The 20,598-nt window shown below is 39.5% G+C and overlaps 1 long non-coding RNA gene across 4 annotated transcripts in view; it reads left to right on the top strand.

The window, feature by feature from the left end:
- Positions 1-19,552, top strand: part of LOC116498717 — a 125,018-nt gene extending 105,466 nt beyond the window's left edge. For 2 of the 4 annotated variants that reach the window (XR_004254192.1, XR_004254193.1), the window contains 3 exons: positions 15,925-16,821; positions 18,398-18,499; positions 18,618-19,552. This is a non-coding gene — a long non-coding RNA (uncharacterized LOC116498717). The remainder of the gene's footprint in view (positions 1-15,924; positions 16,822-18,397; positions 18,500-18,617) is intronic. The other 2 variants (XR_004254195.1, XR_004254194.1) reach the window with 1 other exon arrangement.
- Positions 19,553-20,598: the final 1,046 nt, after the last annotated feature.

Raw genomic sequence — 20,598 nt, 5'->3', positions numbered from 1 at the left:
TTTAATTATGAAAGTTCTGTAAGTAATGTAGCTATATAAATTATAACTTCAGCTACTTTTGGTTGACTAAACACTCCCTAGTTACACTTATCTTCTGCACACTTGAATTATGGGATTCCAGTATATGGAGTTTGTCCTGCAATAGAAGCATTTAGCACTGAAGCTACAGAGCAGGAAAGAAACTATCTTGTTACCTTGCTTGCTTGGAGTAAAAGGCATATAGTTATTGCTGAACAGTCAATATGCAAAATCCTGTTAATTCTAAAGCCTGATAATGGGAAATGCACTTAAAATAAAGCAAATAAAAACACTATATTTTTTCTACTCTGAAGTTATATCAAAATCATAATGAGATATTTCAGAAAGCACAGTTGAGTACTGAAAGGACTAGGCTATGATGGTATATGAGAGTATAGGTCCTTATACATAAAAATTACTGGTTTAGAAAGTAGGCAACAAGGCATAATAAAATAGTCATCTTCCAGAAAGTCCTCCATGGGTCTAGAACCCAGGCTTATCAGCATTCAGAAGTGGATGGGAGTGGGAAAATAACAAGGAGATGGCATTTTCATGGTAGGCTCTTGTCTTCAGTCTCTCTGAAGAATTACAGGAAAACTTTGTTCCATTATGTGTCTGGGTTACAACAAATGGAATAGAAGATAAACTTATATGTAGGAAATGTGAAATGATGCATCAGGATTTAGAAACAAACAAACAAAACCACAAGCCTGCCTAGTTTTACATGTTCAGTAGTTGGCTCTGAGTTTACAATTAAAACCAGAAAAATAAAATAAAATACAATAGTTATAGACAGGTTAAGGTTTTTGTTTTTAAATTTTCAGTAATAGTCAAAAAAAGCCAGGTGATTGTTAAAAATTCAGAACAAATTCTTTTATCACTATAAAGTTGCTGCTGCATATATATGTAGTTCTCATTCTACTGCTTCAGAAGGAAGATAGGAGAACTGAGAGAGCTTGAGAAAGATAATGGAGAGTATGCAATTATTTTTAATGCAGAAACAGTTTAATAAAATTAAACACTTCAGTGTGAAAAGGAATACAATAATGGAGAAAAAGGAAGAGATTTGACAGGATTGTAGTAAGTCATGAGACACATTGCAAAGGTAATGCTTGTGTGCTTTCTACAACATGAAAAGTAGGGGGCAACAAAAGACACTCTTAGAGTAAAGAGAAAATTACTATTTTTCACATGACAGGCAGCTCAGCTGTGAACTCTTAGCTGCAGAATATCATGGGTATGGAAAGTTAGCACTAGTTCAAGGGATAATGAACCCATTCTTGGAAAAGAAATCCAGAGAGGACCAATGCTGTCTTCCAATCTAAGAAATTCCTAAAATGCAAGTTTCTAGAGGGTGAAAGAAGATTCTGGAGCTCTTTAATATATATATGTCCTAATATTATGTACTTCCATGGTTATCCTTTAGTAATTATTGTAGAAAGCAAGATATTTAGCTAAACAGATGTTTGGTGTGATTCACTACTTAAGGCAGTTTGGGTTGGATGGAGATTAAATATTTGATATGTTTATTTGCCACAGTATAAACTGGAATTTATTGCAAAAGGAAGTCCAGATATGGATTTTGCAGTTTTTACATTGAATGGAACATTTGACAATGGGCATTTTCTTTGCATTCAAGTTTTTGCCTTATTCCTCCAAGGGTAGAGTAGAGGAGGAAAACCCTGCTTTTGTGTTGCTTATTTACAGAAGGTTTTTATAACATTCATTTCTGGACAAACAGGGCACATTAATAACATTCAGGTTCACTTAAAATCCAGGTTCACTGAAAGTTGTGAACAGAGCACAGTTGGGTACCTGGGATACCTATGACTGGCAGTGTAAGAACAAAAATGATTAAAAGTGTATTGAAAAATAGTGGATACTTACTGTAGTGCAAGGATTTATTAGAGTGTAAGAGTTTTTTTTTTTTTTTTTTTTAAACATCCTGTTGTATTTCTGGTGTTTATTTAAGGGAAAACACTGTGATCTGTATGCAATCCCAGCCCAAAGCAGATTTGCATTATGGCTTGTGGTTTACTTTCATAGGACATGGATGTGGCATAGGATGGAGTGACTTCATCAGTTGACATGGGAAGACTGACTAATGTCATCTATCTGGATTTCTAAAAGGCCTTTGACATGGTCCGTTACAATATCCTGGTCTCCAAATTGGAGAGAGATAGATTTGATGGGTGGACCATTCAGTGGATAAGAAGTTGGCTTGAAGTTTTGCACCCAGAGAGTGGTACCTCTATGTCCAAGTGGAGGCCAGAGATGAGTGGTATCCCTTAAGGGTCTGTCCTGGGATAGGTACTTAGTATCTTTATCATACTCTGTCTTTGTGAAGCCCAAATTGGAGAGCTGCATCCAGATCTGGGGCCCCCAGCACAAGAAGGATGTGGATTTGTTAGAGCGGGTCCAGAGGAAGGCCACAAAGTTGATTGGAGGTCTGGAGCACCTCTCCTATGAAGAAAGGCTGAGAGAGCCAGAGCCTAAAGAAGAGGAGGCTCCGGGGTGACCACATCGCATCTTTTCTAAAAGGGACTTTTACCTAATTTTACCTAAAAGGGACTTACAAAAAAGATGGAGAGCAACTCTTTGCTTGGTCAGATAATAACAGAAAAAGGGGAAGTGGTTTTAAATTAAAAAAAAAAAAAAAAAAAGGTGTTCAGGACCATGTTAGATAAGGCCCTGAGCAACCTGATCTAGTGGGCGGTGTCCCTGACTATGGCAGGTGGTTAGGAACTAGATGATCTTTAAGGTCCTTTCCAACCTGAGTCATTCTAACATTCTATGACATTTTGAGACCAGGTTTTTCCCTTCTGTGGTTAAAGCACCAGCAGGAAGCAGTTCTAAAGCAAACAGAGGAGATGCTGATGGTATAGATGCTGGAACTGTGCTGCTGAATGAACATTAACATGCTTGTGTTTCTGGGGCAGCAGTTTCCAAACTTCCTGTGAATTCCATGATGAGAGGGCACTTTACCCATTCAAAATAATGTACCTGGAGCTCCATCCTAGTGTCTGCATCCCCTCTTGCTGACACAGGCATCAGCTGCTCACTAGGTGGTGCAAAATCTCTCTAAACCTCTGATCTTGCCTAATATTGGAACCTGTGACAGGAATTACAAGGTGTAATACAAATTGGAAGAGCACTGTTTCATAGGATTCATTTTAAAAGGCTCTTTGATGACTATCAGTGAATTGAACAAAAAAATAAGTGCAGTGCAGCAAGTTATTTTTAAAATCTGATTTTGAGTTTATTTGAAATCTCTCCACATTTATGAAATTTACCCTGATCTGTGGTGACTTAGGATAAAAATGAGACTATACTAACAGAGCTTTTTTAACACAACTTTCCTTCAAAAAGCCTTACTTAACAGTCATAAGACCAAAAATTTTGGAGAAGGTATTCCATTAATGTACATTTGTATGAATGTTTTTACTAGTCATGGAGATCAGAGGGTCTCAACACTTTTTAAGTGCTGATGTTATGCAGTTCAGACATGCTTACACATATGATTTATAGATGCATGGATCACCAGCAGCGTGTTTGGCACTTTTTCTACACCAATACAGTGCACACTGAACACTGAAAGCCTAAACTAAAGGCTAGGGCTCTGCTGATAAAGTAGTGTTAGACTCTGTGGGCGTGTCTGGGCATTTACGCTTTGCTGTGGGAAATCCTTACTGAGCGACATATATTTTTTAACTTTTTCTTTTTTGGTTTTGGTTTCTGTACATTATTGGAAGACACTGGTGAGTGGCTTGGTGGAAGAAAGATTGTCCCTAGAGAAGATTTCTAATTTTGCTCCCTGGGTGAGCAGAAACTTTTAAAGAGCAGGCTGCAGGCTGATGCTGGTGGAGGAGGGCTGGGAAAGGTCAGGGACCACTGGATCTTGGCTCTTTTTTCAGCAACTCTCTGGTAAAGCCCCACAGACATTCTTCAAGGCTTTCTGCTGAAGACAAGAGACAGATCATTTCCCTCTCTAGATTTATAAGACCGTTTAAGATTGTGGCATCCTTAGGACCCTTGAGGCAGCCAAGATCTATGGAAAGAGCTGGGAAAACTGCAAACATAGAAATTAAATATTTTTTTTATAAAAGCAATGCCAGTTTTCTCTCACCAAGCTTCTTGGACACTAGACACCTTCTTTGCTACAGGCATTAGCTTGAGCAGTCTATACTTGGAAGGCAAGATCCATGAAATTTTGTTTCTCTAAACTCCAAAACATTCATTTTTTACTATTTATCTTTAAAATAGTGTGGTTATTTCTAAGACACTCTTAAGTAAAGCGATGCTCTTTCTGTATCTCTTGTATATAATACTAACAAATTAGCTGCCAGATTACTTAAGCAAGTGTTATATGTAGCAGAAGATTTACTGTTGTCTTGTTTTGTAAATAAATTTAAAATGTTTATCTTGGAAATTGAAGTTTTCATGGCAACATATTTTTTTATTAAATTGGGAAGATTAAACACATAATTTGAAAAAATATTCTGACAATTTTAGAAATTAATATAAACAAAGCATTTCATTTTAAAGCAGAAAATCTAAATTTTGTAAGTATTGTCATCAGTTTGAATACTCAGTTCAGATAGTCTTTCAGGCTAACAAAATACATTTTCTGGAATGTTGAACTTTTTCAGTTTTCTTTTAAATCAGAGATAGATGAGGGAAAACATCAGATTTCTGCTAGGAAATAGAAAATTCTCATGTTTTTGTGCTGCACTCCCCTATGCACACTCAGGGAGGGCATCTGCAATGATGAGGGATCCAGAAACCCCAGGAAGGCCTTGTTTGCAATGCAAAGTTAAAACACACCACATTTAGCTTTATTTTCCAGTGTTTTTTGTGAAAAGTAGAAACAGATGGTAAAGACAAAGGGATAGTAGTCATTTGTTTAATGCTACCCAGAAAAAAAAAAACAACTTCGCACATTGGTGCTTCTTTTCTCTTCCTGAAGGGGTTCATTCTATACAATACATGTATATATTATTATTATTATTATTTTTAAAAAGATGATCATACTCATATCTCTTGTCTGCTGGCCTGACAAACAATTACTTATGGGTGCCATTACATAACGGTTATTATCATGTGCAGTAATAGTAATGACAGTAAAAGAAGCTTTCCTTGTCTATGCTTAGTCTTAGCTTAATGTATGAAAAGGAAAGACAAGTAGCTCACTATGGTGGGAGTGAGCACAAGTCTGGTTCATCAGAAAATGATATTGTCTATATTTTTTTCATGTTAGAGAGGAATGTTGGTAGTTTCCTTCTTGGTAAGTGAAAGGAAAAAGTGACAAGTGGCAATGTTCTGTGCAAGCCTCTACTGACATTGAAATATGCAAAAAAGCCTATACCGCTCTCAGGAACAGTGATACCATTAAGTGTCTATAATCAAGAATCAGTGAATGTATTATAATAACATACAGATAATGTAACTGAATGACAAAAAAATCTAGTTTTTCTTCCTGAGATTTGAAAGAAATATTTTGGGCACATACATCATAAGGAAATGTTTTTGAAAAAATACATATTTAAATGTTATGTTATGCTGTTTTTCTTAACCCATCATATGGAATCACGCTATTCCTCATAATATTGTGGGTCTGCTAAAATCTAAGTTCAGATTTTGTTTCAAAGGATTTCTTTTTCTTTCCCTGCCTGCTTATACAGTTCAACATGTGAACAAAGTTTTTCCATAGCTATAATATTTCCTGGAAATAGTTGTTCCTTTGTATCATGTGAGTACTGGCACACCAATCAGACAGATGGATTTTATCTGTTCTCATCTTCAAGGAAATTAGTATTAAGAATTCTTCATCTAAACTACTTCAGCATGCAATGTAATTCTTTCATATTTGTATTGATTTATTAATCACTGAGATCAAAGTTATGAATTAACCAAGGCCAAGACTTCCATCCTTGCTTTGCTGTGTATTTTCAGTTTTGCTTGCATCTCAGTGTTTTTATATACTTGGACTTCATTTGACCAGAAGTACTTAGCTTTGCACTTGGAAGTCATTTGATTTGACAGATTCTGTATTTGCGACATCAAAATATGTTGCTATGGAAAAAGTTACAAGTTCTAATTAAAAATGCAGAGGTCACAAGTTTCCCAGAACCAGTAGGGCACAGATCCTAGGAGAAAAGTATCACAACATAAAAAATCCAGAGATATGTCAATCTGTAACTTTCCAGATCTGAAAGGAGTGCAGCAAGAATTCAGAACAAACCACGAGGCTGGAATTTTGATCAAGCTTCCTTGTACTCATTCAGATGCTGTATATCTCACTTTCCATTGGCACAAATTGCTTCTGGAAATCATGCAGAGCACTGATCTTTGAAATGTTCTCTTAATACACATTAGGGAGAGGTCAGAAACTTGATGGAAATTAGAAGAGTGAGAAATCAGACCTGCCTGGTCATCTTTTCAAATCGAATGCCAATATTGAAATATTCTCCATGTAGTATTGGAGTGCTTTGTCAGCTACATGCTTCCATTGCTTCCTTTGAAAGTCTGTCCATGTTCAGTTATGTCTCACTGATTTTCTTTCTCTTCAATACCTTTTTATTTGTTTAACTGTTTCTACATTTCACTTTACATTATTATTATTATTATTATTATTATTATTATTATTATTATTATTATTATTATTATTATTATTATTATTATTATTATTATAAACAAATCCTGTGGATTTCCATTTCGTTTGCTCCAGGTTAGCCAAAATAAAAGAATTGTTGGTACAAGTACAGGCTTGTGGTTGAGATGCCTGAGCTGGTGATGCTTGTGAGAAGATATGCCCACAAAATATACAAATCAGAACTTAAGAACTTAGCTATAATGGATTTATTCATGCTTAGTGCCACACTGATATGAACACACCTAGTTTGTGCCATGTTGGCGATCTCTGCATTAGTATGTTGTGTGACATAGTCAAGACATATCCAGTTTCACTCAAAATGTATTTAGTGTTGGAGTTCTCAGTGCTTTTGTTCCTTTATTATGATTGTTATTATCATTATTTTATGAATAGTGTGAAAGTATCTCCTAAGGTTGTGCATCTGCCTTGCAGTAGTTGGGGAGAGCAGTTTGTTTCTTTGAACTTCGTTCTGCAATTCAAAAGCAGTGATGTGCTGTTACTACAGCACAGAGCTAACTCATTTTCAATTTCCTCTCAGGATACCTGCTAAGCATCTTTCTGTCCTATGAAGATGGGAAGCTTGCAGTCTGATAGGTCCTGCCCACCAAAATGCTTTTCTAGATACAAAAAAATAAATATCATTTCACTGATGATTAAGTTTGCTGAAGTAAAAATGTCTATGAGCATAGCACTTCATTCTCCACTGAGAAGTAGCCATTTAGCAGCAGGTCTTGTTATGATACATGCACAGCTTCTTGCAATCAGCCAAGGCTCAGACTGAGATTCACATGGCTGATACAGAATCATTCTCTTGACTGAAGTACAATCAGAAATATTTATTGTAGGTAAGTAGACAATTGCTTTTATGTATGTCTTGATAAACCATATCATAGAATCCAAGTTGGAAGGGACCCACAAGTATCATCGGGTCCGACTCCTGGGTTCCCAAAGGACCACCAGAAAAGTCAGACCATGTGTCTGAGAGCTTGTCCAAGCACTTCTTCAGCTCTGTCAGGCTTGGTGCAATGACCACTGCCCTGGGGAGCCTGTTCCAGTGCTCAATCACCCTCTCAGTGAAGAACCTTTACCTGATACCCAGTTTGAACCTGCCCTGTCGTAGCTTCAAGTCAGTCCCTTGGGTCATATCTCTGGTCACCAGAGAGAAGAGCTCAGCACCTGCATCTCCACTCTCCCTTGTGAGGAAGCTGTAGACGTGACGTCAGCTGCTCCTCATATGTCTTCCCTTCTAGACCCTTTGCCATGTTTGCTGCCCTCCTTCGGATACTCTCTAACAGCTTTGTGTCTTTCTTGTACTGTGGCACCCAGCATGCACACAGTACTCAAGGTAAGACCACACCAGCACAGAGAAGAGTGGAACAATCACTTCCCTTGACTGATTAGCAATGCCATTCTTGATGCACCCCAGGATACAGTTAGCCCTCCTGGCCACCAAGGCACACCGCTGGCTCATGCTCATCTCCCTTTCTGTGGGTCTACTCTCCAGCGTCTCATCCCCTAGTCTGCACATATAACCAGGGTTGCCCCCTATATGAACTTTTGCATAAGGTTTTAGTTATCTGCTGAAGATCGTACGAAAGGTACAGCATGAGACTCACGAGGTAGACTTACCATTCCAGTGTGTAGCATGTATGTATACAGGGTCTTTTTCATTATTATTTTGGAGTTAGTTCCTGCGAGAATCTGATACTTGGCTTATCGCCAATATTACATGTAGCTCACTAACATGACTGTGGCCTCAGGCTACATCCCTTAAACTGAGAAGATAGAAAGTGAACTAGAATACAAGACATAAAATGAACTTTGTTGTTAGCATAGGCCTTTTTTCATAACTACAGAAACTGGCATTAGGATTACATATTTCAAAGCCTATATGCATCATATTAGTGTAATAGACAAAAATATAATGGATTAATTAACAATAGATTCCCCCCTACCACTACTTTTTAGACTTTAAACTACCATGGTTAATTAAGATGAGGACTATATGCTTTCATGACCTCGTACAAATGCTGATGTATAGTTTTATGAATGTAGAAAATGTCATTCATCTGTATTTAATGAAACTTGTTTATATTTTTTAAGTCTATGAACAGAACTAATTACCATGAAAAATTCTAGGCAGCTGCCCTGAAGCTGTTTCAATAGCTATTTCCTTCTTTCCTTCTTTGTTTTCTAATAAGGAAAGAAGTTTTCAGAGAGTTACAGAATAAATTTGGGATCAAGAGCCAAAATAAATGCCTTTTTACTGACTGAAGCAATGTTAGATCTTGGCTTCCTTACTCTAATTCTAAGTCACACTAGATGAAAGGTTCTGTGAATTCAGATGGCAGTTTAGATGGCAACCATGCTTCTAACCTTATGCTTTACCCATTTCTACATTAGTCATTTACTTTATCCTTTTAAAAAGTGTACAAATTAAGATAATCATTTAAAATTCCTTCCTGCTTAACATGATATTAGAGACTTTAAATGATTTCCTACTTTTTGCGTGCAGATAATACAGATTTGTTTTCTTTCATAAAGCAATCAAAAGCACACTACTGTCATTTTACATCAGCATAGTATTTCCATTTTCTCATGTTAACTGTGGACTTATTTTTATTGCTGTCTGACTTTTATCTAAACTGATAATTTGAAAAATAAGCTACTCTAAAAGAGTGTGCTTAAGGGAAACTCTGGAGATATTCTTTCCTTGATTGGAGTCTCCTGAAAAATTTCTCAGCCCTGATTTCTAAAATGGCAAGAAGCTGAAGTAAAACTTTTGCAGAGAGCATGAAGTAACAGGTTAGGGTCTCTAAACTGACTTTGTACTAAAGAATCTGATTCACAGTGTTGAGTGTTACTAAATGCAAACAAGTATTTTTCTGTTAGTTGCCAAACAAGCAGAGAGCTTTTCATATCTATTTTCACTCTTTGGAACTCTAAAAAAAAGGAAGGGAAAAGAAAAATATCTCTCTAGCCTATCAGAGCCTGGTTCTCTTACCAGGCTTGGTTTAATCACATTTGTGTTTGTATAGAAAAGGTGTAAAACCAGAATCAGACCATTAGTCTTATGGTGGGAACCCATTTTATTAATGTACAAGAATAAAACACAAAACAGACTAGGATATGTACTGGAAATTAACATGTAATATAAAGTCATCTGGTAGTAATGCCATGTGAACATTTTCACAGCAAAGTTGAGCCAAAGATTATTTCCTGTGTGCGCTGATGATTTTGGTTAGTGAAGACAATTATGTGAAAATGTTTTTACATGATTGTAGTATGCAAAAAATCTGTGAAGTCATTAGAAGATCCATTGCTTTCAGAACAAACCGTATAAGGTGCACAGAATTGTACCACACTGCCATAAATGAAGCCATACAACACCTCAAAAAGAAGAAGTTCTCCCTCATTCCCATGCTTCTCTGGAAAGGAAGAATTCTGGAAGTGAAATTTTGACTTGGATTTAGTTGAAGTGCATTTGTGAAGCAGTGCTGCTGTTATCCCAGAGCCCTACTAGTTTTGGCTTAGAAAACTAGCCTAGTGGGAAATAGTTTGCCTTCCTGATGGAATGTGTCTGGAAGGTTAAATTGCAGAAAACAGTTCTAAGAGCTCAATCAATATTTAGAGGAGGTGGCAGGTGAATTAAGACCAAGAGATGTAGTAAGAAGACTTCTGGGCTTGGGAGAAAATGGTTGAGCACTAGCTGTTAATATAGCAAACATATTCATGCTAAAGGATGCCAAGAGCGAGTTTCTGTGGCACCATGCTCAAGTGAGAGGGCTGTTTGATGAAAAAAAAAAAAAAAAAGAATACCTACAATGTCTATTAAGTCTGCCTGGTTTAAGGGGTTATATGATACATGTGTATCTGTGGGCATTCTTAATATTTCCATTTTACCGTTCAAGTCTAGTTCTATTTCCATGTTACTGTTCAAGGGAGTGCTTCTTAAGGGATAGAGTGAAATGTACCACAGAACTGGTATGCATTATGTTGTATCTTTGATCTTTGATTATAAAAGAAAAAAAAAAGTCATCTAAGCATATTGAAGGTACAAATGCTATGAATTTTACTATGCTGATTCATTTTGTCTCTAATGCAAGACTATTGTATCTAGACTTCATGTTAAATCAAGCAATGGTATGATAATCTAAGACTGCTGCCTTTATTGGAAAAGAACTGAAAAGGAATAAAAGTTAGAGGATTGGAATTAAGTTCCATTTTTAGACTAGACTTGAACAGTAAAATGGAAATATAATTTGATAAGCATATTTATCACCATTTTTATTGTATTCAGGTCAAGGGACTCAAAAGGCAACAATCACAGGAAAACAGAGACGAGAGACTTCATAAAATCATAAAGTTACTTTAAATCTCTTGTGTTTTATTTCAGTGCAGGATTAGTTTATGCCCGTGTCATTTCTGCATTAAAAATCAAAGCAACAACAAAACAAACAGACAAACAAACACCAAAACCCAACAACCCAGTACAGTATTCGATGATGAAAATAGAGCATGAAGAATTATTTAAAAGAATCAGAATGCATAGATGTCCTTTTTGACAAAAGAATGAAGGAAAAGACACTTTTAGTAACAGAGGATTTTTGGAAATATCTAATTAGTCAAAGTTGTTTTAATTGAATAGTTTGCACTGATGCTCTCTAAATAAAACAAGCAAAAAACAACTTACTCTTCTCCTTTGATCCATCCAGTCTTGTCTCCTCTCATCTTCAGTGCCTGGGAAGGTTATCTAGTAGATCATCTTGAGTGCCATCATGTGGCACATACAGGACAACCAAGTGATCAGGCCCAGTCAGCATGGGTTTATGAAAGGCAGGTCCTGCTTGATGAACTTGATCGCTTTCTATGACAAGATGATGCACTTAGTGGATGAGGGAAGGGCTGTGGATGTTGCCTCTCTAGACTTTAGTAAAACTTTTGACTCTGTTTCCCACAGCATTCTTCTGGAGAAATGGACTGCTCATAGCTTGGATGAGTGCATGCTTCACTGCATAAAAACTGGCTGGGTGGTCAGGCCCAAAGTTGTGGTGAATGGAATTTAATCCAGTTGGAGGCTGGTCACTAGTGGTGTCCCCCAGGGCTCAGTACTGGGGACAGTTCTCTTTATATCAGTAATCTGGACGAGGATATCCAGGGCAGTAAGACACAAGTGTTGATCTGTTTGAAGGTAGGAGGGCTCTGCAGGGCAATCTGGATAGGCTGGATTGATAGGCTGAAGCCAACTGTATGAAGTTCAACAAGGCCAAGTGCCAGGCCCTGCACTTGGAGCACAACAACCCCATGCAATGCTACAGGCTGAGGGAAGAGTGTCTGGAAAGCTGCCTGGTGGAAAGGGACCGGGGGATATTGGTAGACAGCTGACTGAATATGAGCCAGCAGGATGCTCAGGTGGCCAAGAAGGCCACTATGATGAAAAAACAGATGTCTTTTCCAACCTAAATGATACTGTGATTCTGTGATTCTTCTATAATTGGACACCTCTTTCTCACATTTCTTCTACACCTCCTATAAAAAGCACTTGAAATGAGCCGAAAGAATCTACTTTTTAATACAAAACTGACTTCTGACCAGTCAGTGCTGTATAATTAAGCCATGGATAGGGAATTTCATGATGAGGTGACTGAATGCACTGAATTTATTTCCTTCCTCTCTACTCTAATCCTGTAAGAAACTGTCTTTGCTGTCTGAATCTCATATATTTGAGGCATACTTATGTCACATTTCTTCACAAGAAAAAGTAAATCATAATGTAGCCTGAGCCAGTGTCAGTAGGAAACTGCCTCTGTGAAAAAAACAAACCCTTAATTCAAATTAGCGTGCTTAAGAAAAAGCACTTTTTGTTTGTTTGTTTGTTTGTTTTTCTTCTATTGTTTGGTCAGTAGTAAGAAACAGAAATATTTACCCATGAAGTTGCCTTGAATGTCTTCATGTTTTCTGATGACTCTCATTTTTCAGTGATGTTTTGCTTTGTAAGCAAAGAATGTGTTCCTAAAACTCAAACAATTTTATCATGTATACAGTTGATAAATGATGAAACAGTGGACGACAACAGAAACGCAGCATCTTCATCTTAAAAGAAAAGGTCAATTGCTGTGCATACAACTGAACATAAGTATTACACAGTTCAAGTAACATGCAATTTGACTGACTAACAGATTATTAAAGAGAGAAAAAAAAAAAACTCAGTTTAACAGATCCAGGGATGTTTAGAACATCAACTACTAAAACAACAGATCTCTAGCATAGGGATAAAAACAAATCTGAATAAAATTAGGATTTAGAAATAGTGGGATGGTTACAATGACATCTACCAAAAAAAGCTGGCTTTGGTCTATAGAAGCTTTAGCAGTGTCGTGGTTTAACCCAGTCGGCAGCTAAGCTGTTCACTAATCCTCCCTCCTCCTTCTCTGGGATGAACCACTAACGGAGTACCAATCAGCTAGGAGAACTGCTATCTAGTTGAGTACCAATCTCTCAAATAACATGAGCTTTGCTTGGAAAAAGTCCTCAGTGCAGAACAGTGCAATGAAGCTATCGATACTTGAGTATTTTTTGTTTGAGTGCTTTTGTATGATGGACACTTGAATACAGTCAGTGGTATCTGAGTGCATCACAAGTGTGTATTTACTTTTAAACTACTGATCAAATAGCTACTTTAGATTGGCAAAGGAAATACATCTGTGAATAGACTGTGTGCAGAAAAGTTACTAGAGATAATATTTCAGAAAAGTGCTCTTGCACTGCTATTCAATGAGAGTTGTATGCCTGCAAAATATTGTATTATCGTCCTGATTCCTTTTCTCCTTCTCTCATGAAAGAGGCACTCTTCCTATTAGCCTCAATGAAGGCTTTGTTTTTGTCTTCAACATTCATCACAAACCTTCTGGTGATCAGCATGAAAAATACTAACACAAAGAAGATTTTTCTTCTCAGACTGCAATAAGACTGGGAATGTTGCTTACTGGCAGATAGAGCTGAAAGTCTATTGAAAGAATTAGGATAAATTGACTAGCTTTTTCCACTACAGAGCTCATTGTGTATGTCACACCAATAATGCTTTTAAAAAAGGTTATTCTGGTACTATGTGCAAGATTTGAGGACTTGTCTCTTGGAAGCTTGGGTCTGTTGTATGGCATACTTTTTCTTCTCACCACACAGGAGAAACATAGAGGCAGGTTTGGTGTGTTTCCAAGGCCACACTGCATCAGTGATAGTGCTCAATAATATTGTTCTACTTTAAGAACAGTCCAAGAAGAGGAGAGGACCAGTTTAACGTTGTCATACAAACATATTACAATCTGTCACACCAATATTCAATTTGGGATTACATGTTCAGACATCAAGGGGACCTAATTTGGCAGTATTGCTAACTGCTAAACTCCCTGCCCCAGTAAGTCATAGAAACTTGGCAGAGAAACACACAATCACAGTTATCATATCGGGACTACCTGTAAATGTTTCTCAAAAGCAGTTTCTAATAGTAAGATAAATAATATGGGTGACTGTTACCAGAGTCTATACTCATGTGCTACGATGTTTAATTATGTGCAAATATAGGTCACACAGATAATAAAGATATCAGACAATGATAAGAGGTATTCTTTTTAAACTCTGGCACACTTGATTCAGTCTCAAAAACAATTATGCCTTTTGATGGTAAACAATTGGTCATGAAAATGTTGCCTGAAATGAACTTACAAACATGGTAAAACATGGTCAGTTTAGGAAAAAATAAGGGCTATCTAGGCAAGGGTTCCAAGTACATCTGATGCATCTGTTATAAAATGTAGAAACTGTTCATAGCAGAATATAATAATCCATTTTCCATGTGCATGCAGAGGTTGAAAGAGGATCAGTGTGACTGAAAACACTGGAGGAAGCAGATATGCCTTCAGTAAAGTGATTGAACCTCAAGAACAGTAAACAATGAGAACATGGAAATAGGTAGAAAGTCAGTATTCTGAAAGTCTTCGAAGCAGATGACTAGAAGCATATATTCAATGCAGTTGATCAGATGGCTGAAAAACAGGAGAAACATCTCAAAAGAGAAGCAGGGAAGACAGGAGCTTTTTTTGCCTGTGGATACTTCTCCTATTTCTATGTTCTTTCTAGACTAAATGCAGAATGAATAAGCTCTTCCAAACACTGCCTCTGCGGGTGGCACTGGCTATTTGGCAAAAAAAAGCCTGTAAACATTCACAGGGAATGTAACCATTTAGGCTCAACTTCCAGTGGCAGTTGTTGAAATCAAATTAAAGAAATGCTAATTTATTATTATTATTATTATTTATTTATTTATTTATTTATTTATTTATTTATTTTTGTGTGTATGTGTTTTCCCTGATACCTTCCCTCTCAACTAGAGTTCGGGACTCTCAGAAAGAAAAGCTGGGTTTACACCCATCATTGCAGATGCTTTTGGGTAATTTAGCAGGGAAGGCTAGGCATGTATTTTGTCAGAGATCCAGGAAATATTTTCTAAATTATATCACAGAAGAATGAAAACCTTCCTTGAGCAGTACAGTCTAAGAGAAAGGAGGTTATATAGGGCATAATTTTTCTGTTCTCTAATGGAAACTATTGTCTGACTTTGCTACAGCCATAGTTTTCTAACCATTAGAAGTAATTTGCCCAGATTAATGCTCTCTGTTCAATTCATTTAATGTGACAATTTCATAACACTGCTGTCTTTATCAGTAGTCAAAATAACCCCTGGTAAACCCCAGGAGGCAAAAATGCTTGTCGCGTTTAGCTGTTGAGGGTGGATGCTGCTGCTTCATGAAGAATAAAGTAATTGTTTTAAGGAAAAGAAACATCATAAAATTACTGGGTCTATCAGAATTCTTTGTCTTTCATCAGATGTACTATTCCGTCATAGCTTGGCTTTTATTTTTATTTTTATGTTTATTACAATGCCGTTTTTGTGTCTCTGATAATACGGGAGTGCTGTGAGACTTCCGTAAGAAGATGCTACAAAGTGTTTTTTTTTTTTTTTCTTTTAGAAAGAAACTCACCTTTTTTTGTATGTGCAACGATGCACATACATTCATGGATATCTTCTCCTGCAACTTCCTGTTGAAAATGCCAACTTCTATAAGATTGTAATTTATTTATTTTTTTAAATTATTTTGCACGTTGTTCCCTGTATAGCCAGTACAGTTGTTCTTATTAGCTTTCTTTGTATTGCATGTGTAGAAAGTTTTAACACTTTAATATCTTTTCTCCCTTAGGTATAGTAACATATGCTCCCAATTCAGCCTTGGAACCCATTTAGACCATGAACAGCTATCATTCTCTAAGTCAATTCTCTAACTCAAGTCTGGACAATGCTCTCAGAAGTATGATATGATTTTTGAGTGGTCCTACGTGGAGCCAAGAGTAGGACTTAATGATCCTTGTGGGTGCCTTCTGACTGAGGATATTTTATGTGTCAACTCGGGTCCCCTGCAATGACTTTGAAGATGATGCTTCTTCTGGGGTCCCCCACAACTTCTGCGGTGTCAACAGTACATGTAGTACTTGAAGGCACTGTCACCCACATATGCTTAGAATCCCTCTGGTAGATAACCACCACCCTGACCTCCTGCTTGTGAACTTTCTCAGAGCGGGGGCTCTGCAGATGCCCCTCAAACCAGCCCCCAAAGCCCCATGTCACTAGAACCTGCCCCAAGATCACCAACAACCTCTAAGGCCCCTGGACTGCAAAACCACCCCCAAACCTGAACCACTCCACTCTTCCAGCACCAGAACTACCCATGAAGCCTGCCCAACACCACAAATGCCTCTTACACTACCTGAAAGACCTGCTACAATCCCCACCCCCACCGCCCAAATCCTTGCATAAAATCTTTCAGCCCACTGCCATACAGTGCTCCGGTAGTCATAGCAACTACAAACCAGCCATGTTCCTATCCCCAAGCCTCCATGATGCCAGGCGTCTCTTTATCTCCCTTCACTGTCTGGAGTTGGTCTGGTGACTACATGGTACTGTGCGCCTTTGCTACCATGCCACAGGATAACAGGATGGATGACCAGACACTGCTGGGACTGGGGCACAAGCCATTCAGAGGCCAAGCAGAGGACAGATTACTCCCTGGGGATCATCAGCATTTCCTTCTCCTGTCACAGTAAGACAAGCAGAGGATAGCCCTTGCCTTATTCTTATTCTTATTCTTATTCTTATTCTTATTCTTATTCTTATTCTTATTCTTATTCTTATTCTTATTCTTATTCTTATTCTTATTCTTATTCTTATTCTTATTCTTATTCTTATTCTTATTCTTATTCTTATTCTTATTCTTATTCTTTTCTTATTCTTATTCTTATTCTTATTCTTATTCTTATTCTTATTCTTATTCTTATTCTTATTCTTATTCTTTCTTATTCTTATTCTTTCTTATTCTTATTCTTATTCTTATTCTTATTCTTATTCTTATTCTTATTCTTATTCTTATTCTTATTCTTATTCTTATTCTTATTCTTATTCTTATTCTTATTCTTATTCTTTCTTCTTTTCTTCTTCTTCTTCTTCTTCTTCTTCTTCTTCTTCTTCTTCTTCTTCTTCTTCTTCTTCTTCTTCTTCTTCTTCTTCTTCTTCTTCTATTTATTTATTTATTGTCAGTTAGTGCTGATGCAGTTACATTACATCAAGGTAAAAGGGGAGGCTCAGCCAGGTGACTCCTAACCTGTTAGGCTCCCACATCAGCCCCCCAGGAGGCTGATGCACCTCCCACCAGCTTCAAACTGTGCTGGGGTCCTCCTTGCTGCCTACAAGACTGGTTCCCTCCTTGCTGCCTACATAGCCATGGTTCCCGCAGTCCCTTTGCACCTTATTGAAAAGTGTTCTCCTAGCTATGTGGGTTGCTTCTGGGTTGGGGTGAGGTGGATTCCAAGCTTACAAACACATAGGCAAAGATGCATGCAGGGACATGTTGTGTTCTGCTACTGGGTTTTTGAGTGGACATGTTGCCCCACTCACCCATTCAGGACCATTACAGTTTTCTCTTGACTCCTGCAAAACCCTTTATTGTGTCCCTCAGTACTCCCCTGGTTCTATAGCATCTTTTCACCGCTGTTGTATCTTGAGGACCTCTCCTGGAATTTTATTATAACAGGATTGCTCCACACCTAACTCAAGTGCTGCCATGATCGCTACTGTCTCCCCATGCCCAAAATGCAGAACTGCAGCACCCAGCTCTGCTCATGCACAGTAGCAGTGCTGTGCTCTCTGCAGCATGGCGGCAGTAAGAAAGCATTTCATTTCAGCATAAATGTTAGTGGCACCAGGCAAGTGTTGGGACCACCAGTGCAGCTAGCGAGACCTTTTGGTGGTGGTGGGCTCAGGGGTGTCTCCTGACTGCCCCAGGATGATGTGATGGAGAGGCTTGGTGCCGGGGGACTGCAGGGCACAGCCTGCTCGGTGTGGGCAGGGGTTGTGGGGCAGGGGCAGCCACTGCTGTGGTCTTTCCTATGGCTTTGTGCAGCCCTGGGTGGCCATGCACACAGAGAGCCAGGAGCCCCAGAGCAGGGTGGGTGTACAGTGGCTTGTGGGCTGGGTCTGCCAGGCACACTTGCCTGGGAGAACTATGAAAGGTTCCCTGTCAGTTGAAGTCGGGGCAGCCCCAGGGAATGAGTGGAGAACTGGCAGAGGGGAGGATGGTAAAAAGATATTAGTCTCATCCCCCCCCTCCCCTCCAATTACAGATGCTGGATGCCTTCCCACCTCCTCAGAGCTTCCATGGAGACTCCCCCAACACTGGTTGCCCTGCATGGCTGCGTCTAGCTCCAGGACCAACCTTGAAGCAGGTTTGAGTCAATTTGGGAAAGAGTGGTACAGAAATTCATACAGAAGGAAGGGTGCTAGCCTAAAATAGATTTGGATAATACCCGTTGATAACAGTTGTGTGTTCTCTTCCTCTTTCAGGGCTAGCAGTGAGGGCTAAGTTATACTCTCCTCTGCTGTGGATGTCACCGACTCCATCTGGCTTAGATTTGCAGGATTTTGCCTCACTGTTGTAGTGGCATGGGTGAAATGAGGAAGGTGGACTCATCACTCACTTTTGACAGGAACTGCTGTGGCTGAAGATAAGACCAGCAACAAATAAGACAGATGAAGACTGAAATGAAGTGGGTGTGGCTGGAAGCTGCCTGTACCTGCAGACAAGAAAGCTGTTGTCTGTGGGGGAAGAAGGATCCCTCTTAGCTGTCCTTAGCAGACCGGGTCACCAGCATCCATGGCATGATCTGTGTATGTCATTAAAAGTGCTGTATGGTTACATACCGGGTATGTGCAAGACACTAGTTAGTTATGAATTCTAATGTTACCAGAGTTATAAGATGCCAGTGCATTCTCTTAGGTGGATGACAGACAAGCAATGGGATCTGCAAAGGAGGAAGCTGGCAGAGAGACCAAGCAAGAAGCTTCTTCAACGTCCACCATCTCCCACTGTACCTATCCATCCATGCCTCTGGCTCCCTACTCCCCTCTCTTTCCCTTTTTCTTCCTCTCTCACTGCTATCTGCATCTGTCTCATCTTCCCCTGCAAATCTCTGTCCTGCTGCCTGCCCCATTGTTCCTTGCTATACCCACCTGTCTAGATCGTGCTTCTCTTTTTCGCTCTTTACGCCTCTGTCCTGCTCCCTGGCCTTATTTTTCCTTCCTCCAGTCCTGCTCCATGGTAACAGAAAGCAACACATCAGCATGGGACAGATGAGTGCTGATCCAGTGCTGATTTCTGAGGTTAAATGGGGGAAAATGGGTGCATAGGGACCATCAACCATGCAACAGCCTCCCTCCAGGCACTGATGTGCATGAATAAACAGCTGCTTTGTTTATTGCACTCCTGTGTTTGCAGTCCCTTTGCACAGAGTAAGTGGCTGTCACTATGTTCAAGGAAGCAGGTTAAATAGTGCATGTGTGTGTGGGGGAATGTATTAGGTGGTGGCCCAGCATTCCTGAAGGGTGGCAGCTGCTGGATGGGTCTGGAAGAGCCCCTGTTAGAGGCAGAAGGGGATGGCCCCGCTGTGTAAAGGGGCTTTGGAGCTGTTCTCTGACAAAGGACTAGTTGCCAGCTCTTGTGGACAGAGTCAGGTTGAGTGTGGTTGGGCTTTCATGAGACTATTGGGGGCTGTGGAGATGGCACAGGAGGTGCTGGGTCCACCTGGGGGACAGCTGTGGGACTGGTTGTCCTGAGGGAAGGCTGGGATAGGGGTCGAGAAGCTATGGGGAGGGTTGTGCCGGGATGGACACAGAGGCAAGAGGTGTCACACCAGGTTCTGGGTTGTGCCAAGATGGACACAGAGGCAAGAGGTGTCACACCAGGTTCTGCATGGCTTCCACATTTGGTAGCGGAGTGCGTGGGTGTGGGAGGGTGTGTGCTGCTGTAGGGTCAGAAATTATTGAGTCCTGCAGCATTCTGGGAGTTGTAGTCTTTGGGCTTCCAGCCAGCCTCTGTAGTTTCCAGTGCATGCCATGAGTAGTTGTCGTTTGCTTTACTGCCAGTGAGTAGCCACACACGGCAAGGGCTAATTTTTCTCCTTTGAGACAGGGGTGAGAGGTGCAGTCTCCCGCCAGCTTCGTGTCTTTTTCTGCACAGTTCCCGTTGAAATCATTAGAAACAGATCAGAAAACATAAAGCACTGCGTGACACGCATGCGCAGTAGCTGTTACAAACTCACTTGTGCCACCTTGTGATCAAAAGTCGCAAACACAGCATCTTCCTGGGCATAGCTCGGGCAGCACAGCACTCACTGCTGCTCTCTGGTGAGCAAAACGCAGCACATGCAAGAGCCAGCACGGCGCGCATGCGCCCCAGAGGCAACGAGAGGTGCAAGAACAAAGGCAGAGCAGCGAGCATGCGTAGCAGTGCCCGGACTCAGGCATGCGCAGTAAGTGCCGGTACGCG

Source organism: Aythya fuligula, chromosome 25 (assembly GCF_009819795.1).
Source record: "Aythya fuligula isolate bAytFul2 chromosome 25, bAytFul2.pri, whole genome shotgun sequence".
NCBI lineage: Eukaryota > Metazoa > Chordata > Aves > Anseriformes > Anatidae > Aythya > Aythya fuligula.
Note: the sequence above shows the minus strand (reverse complement) of the source record. Positions and strands in the feature narration are given on the sequence as shown.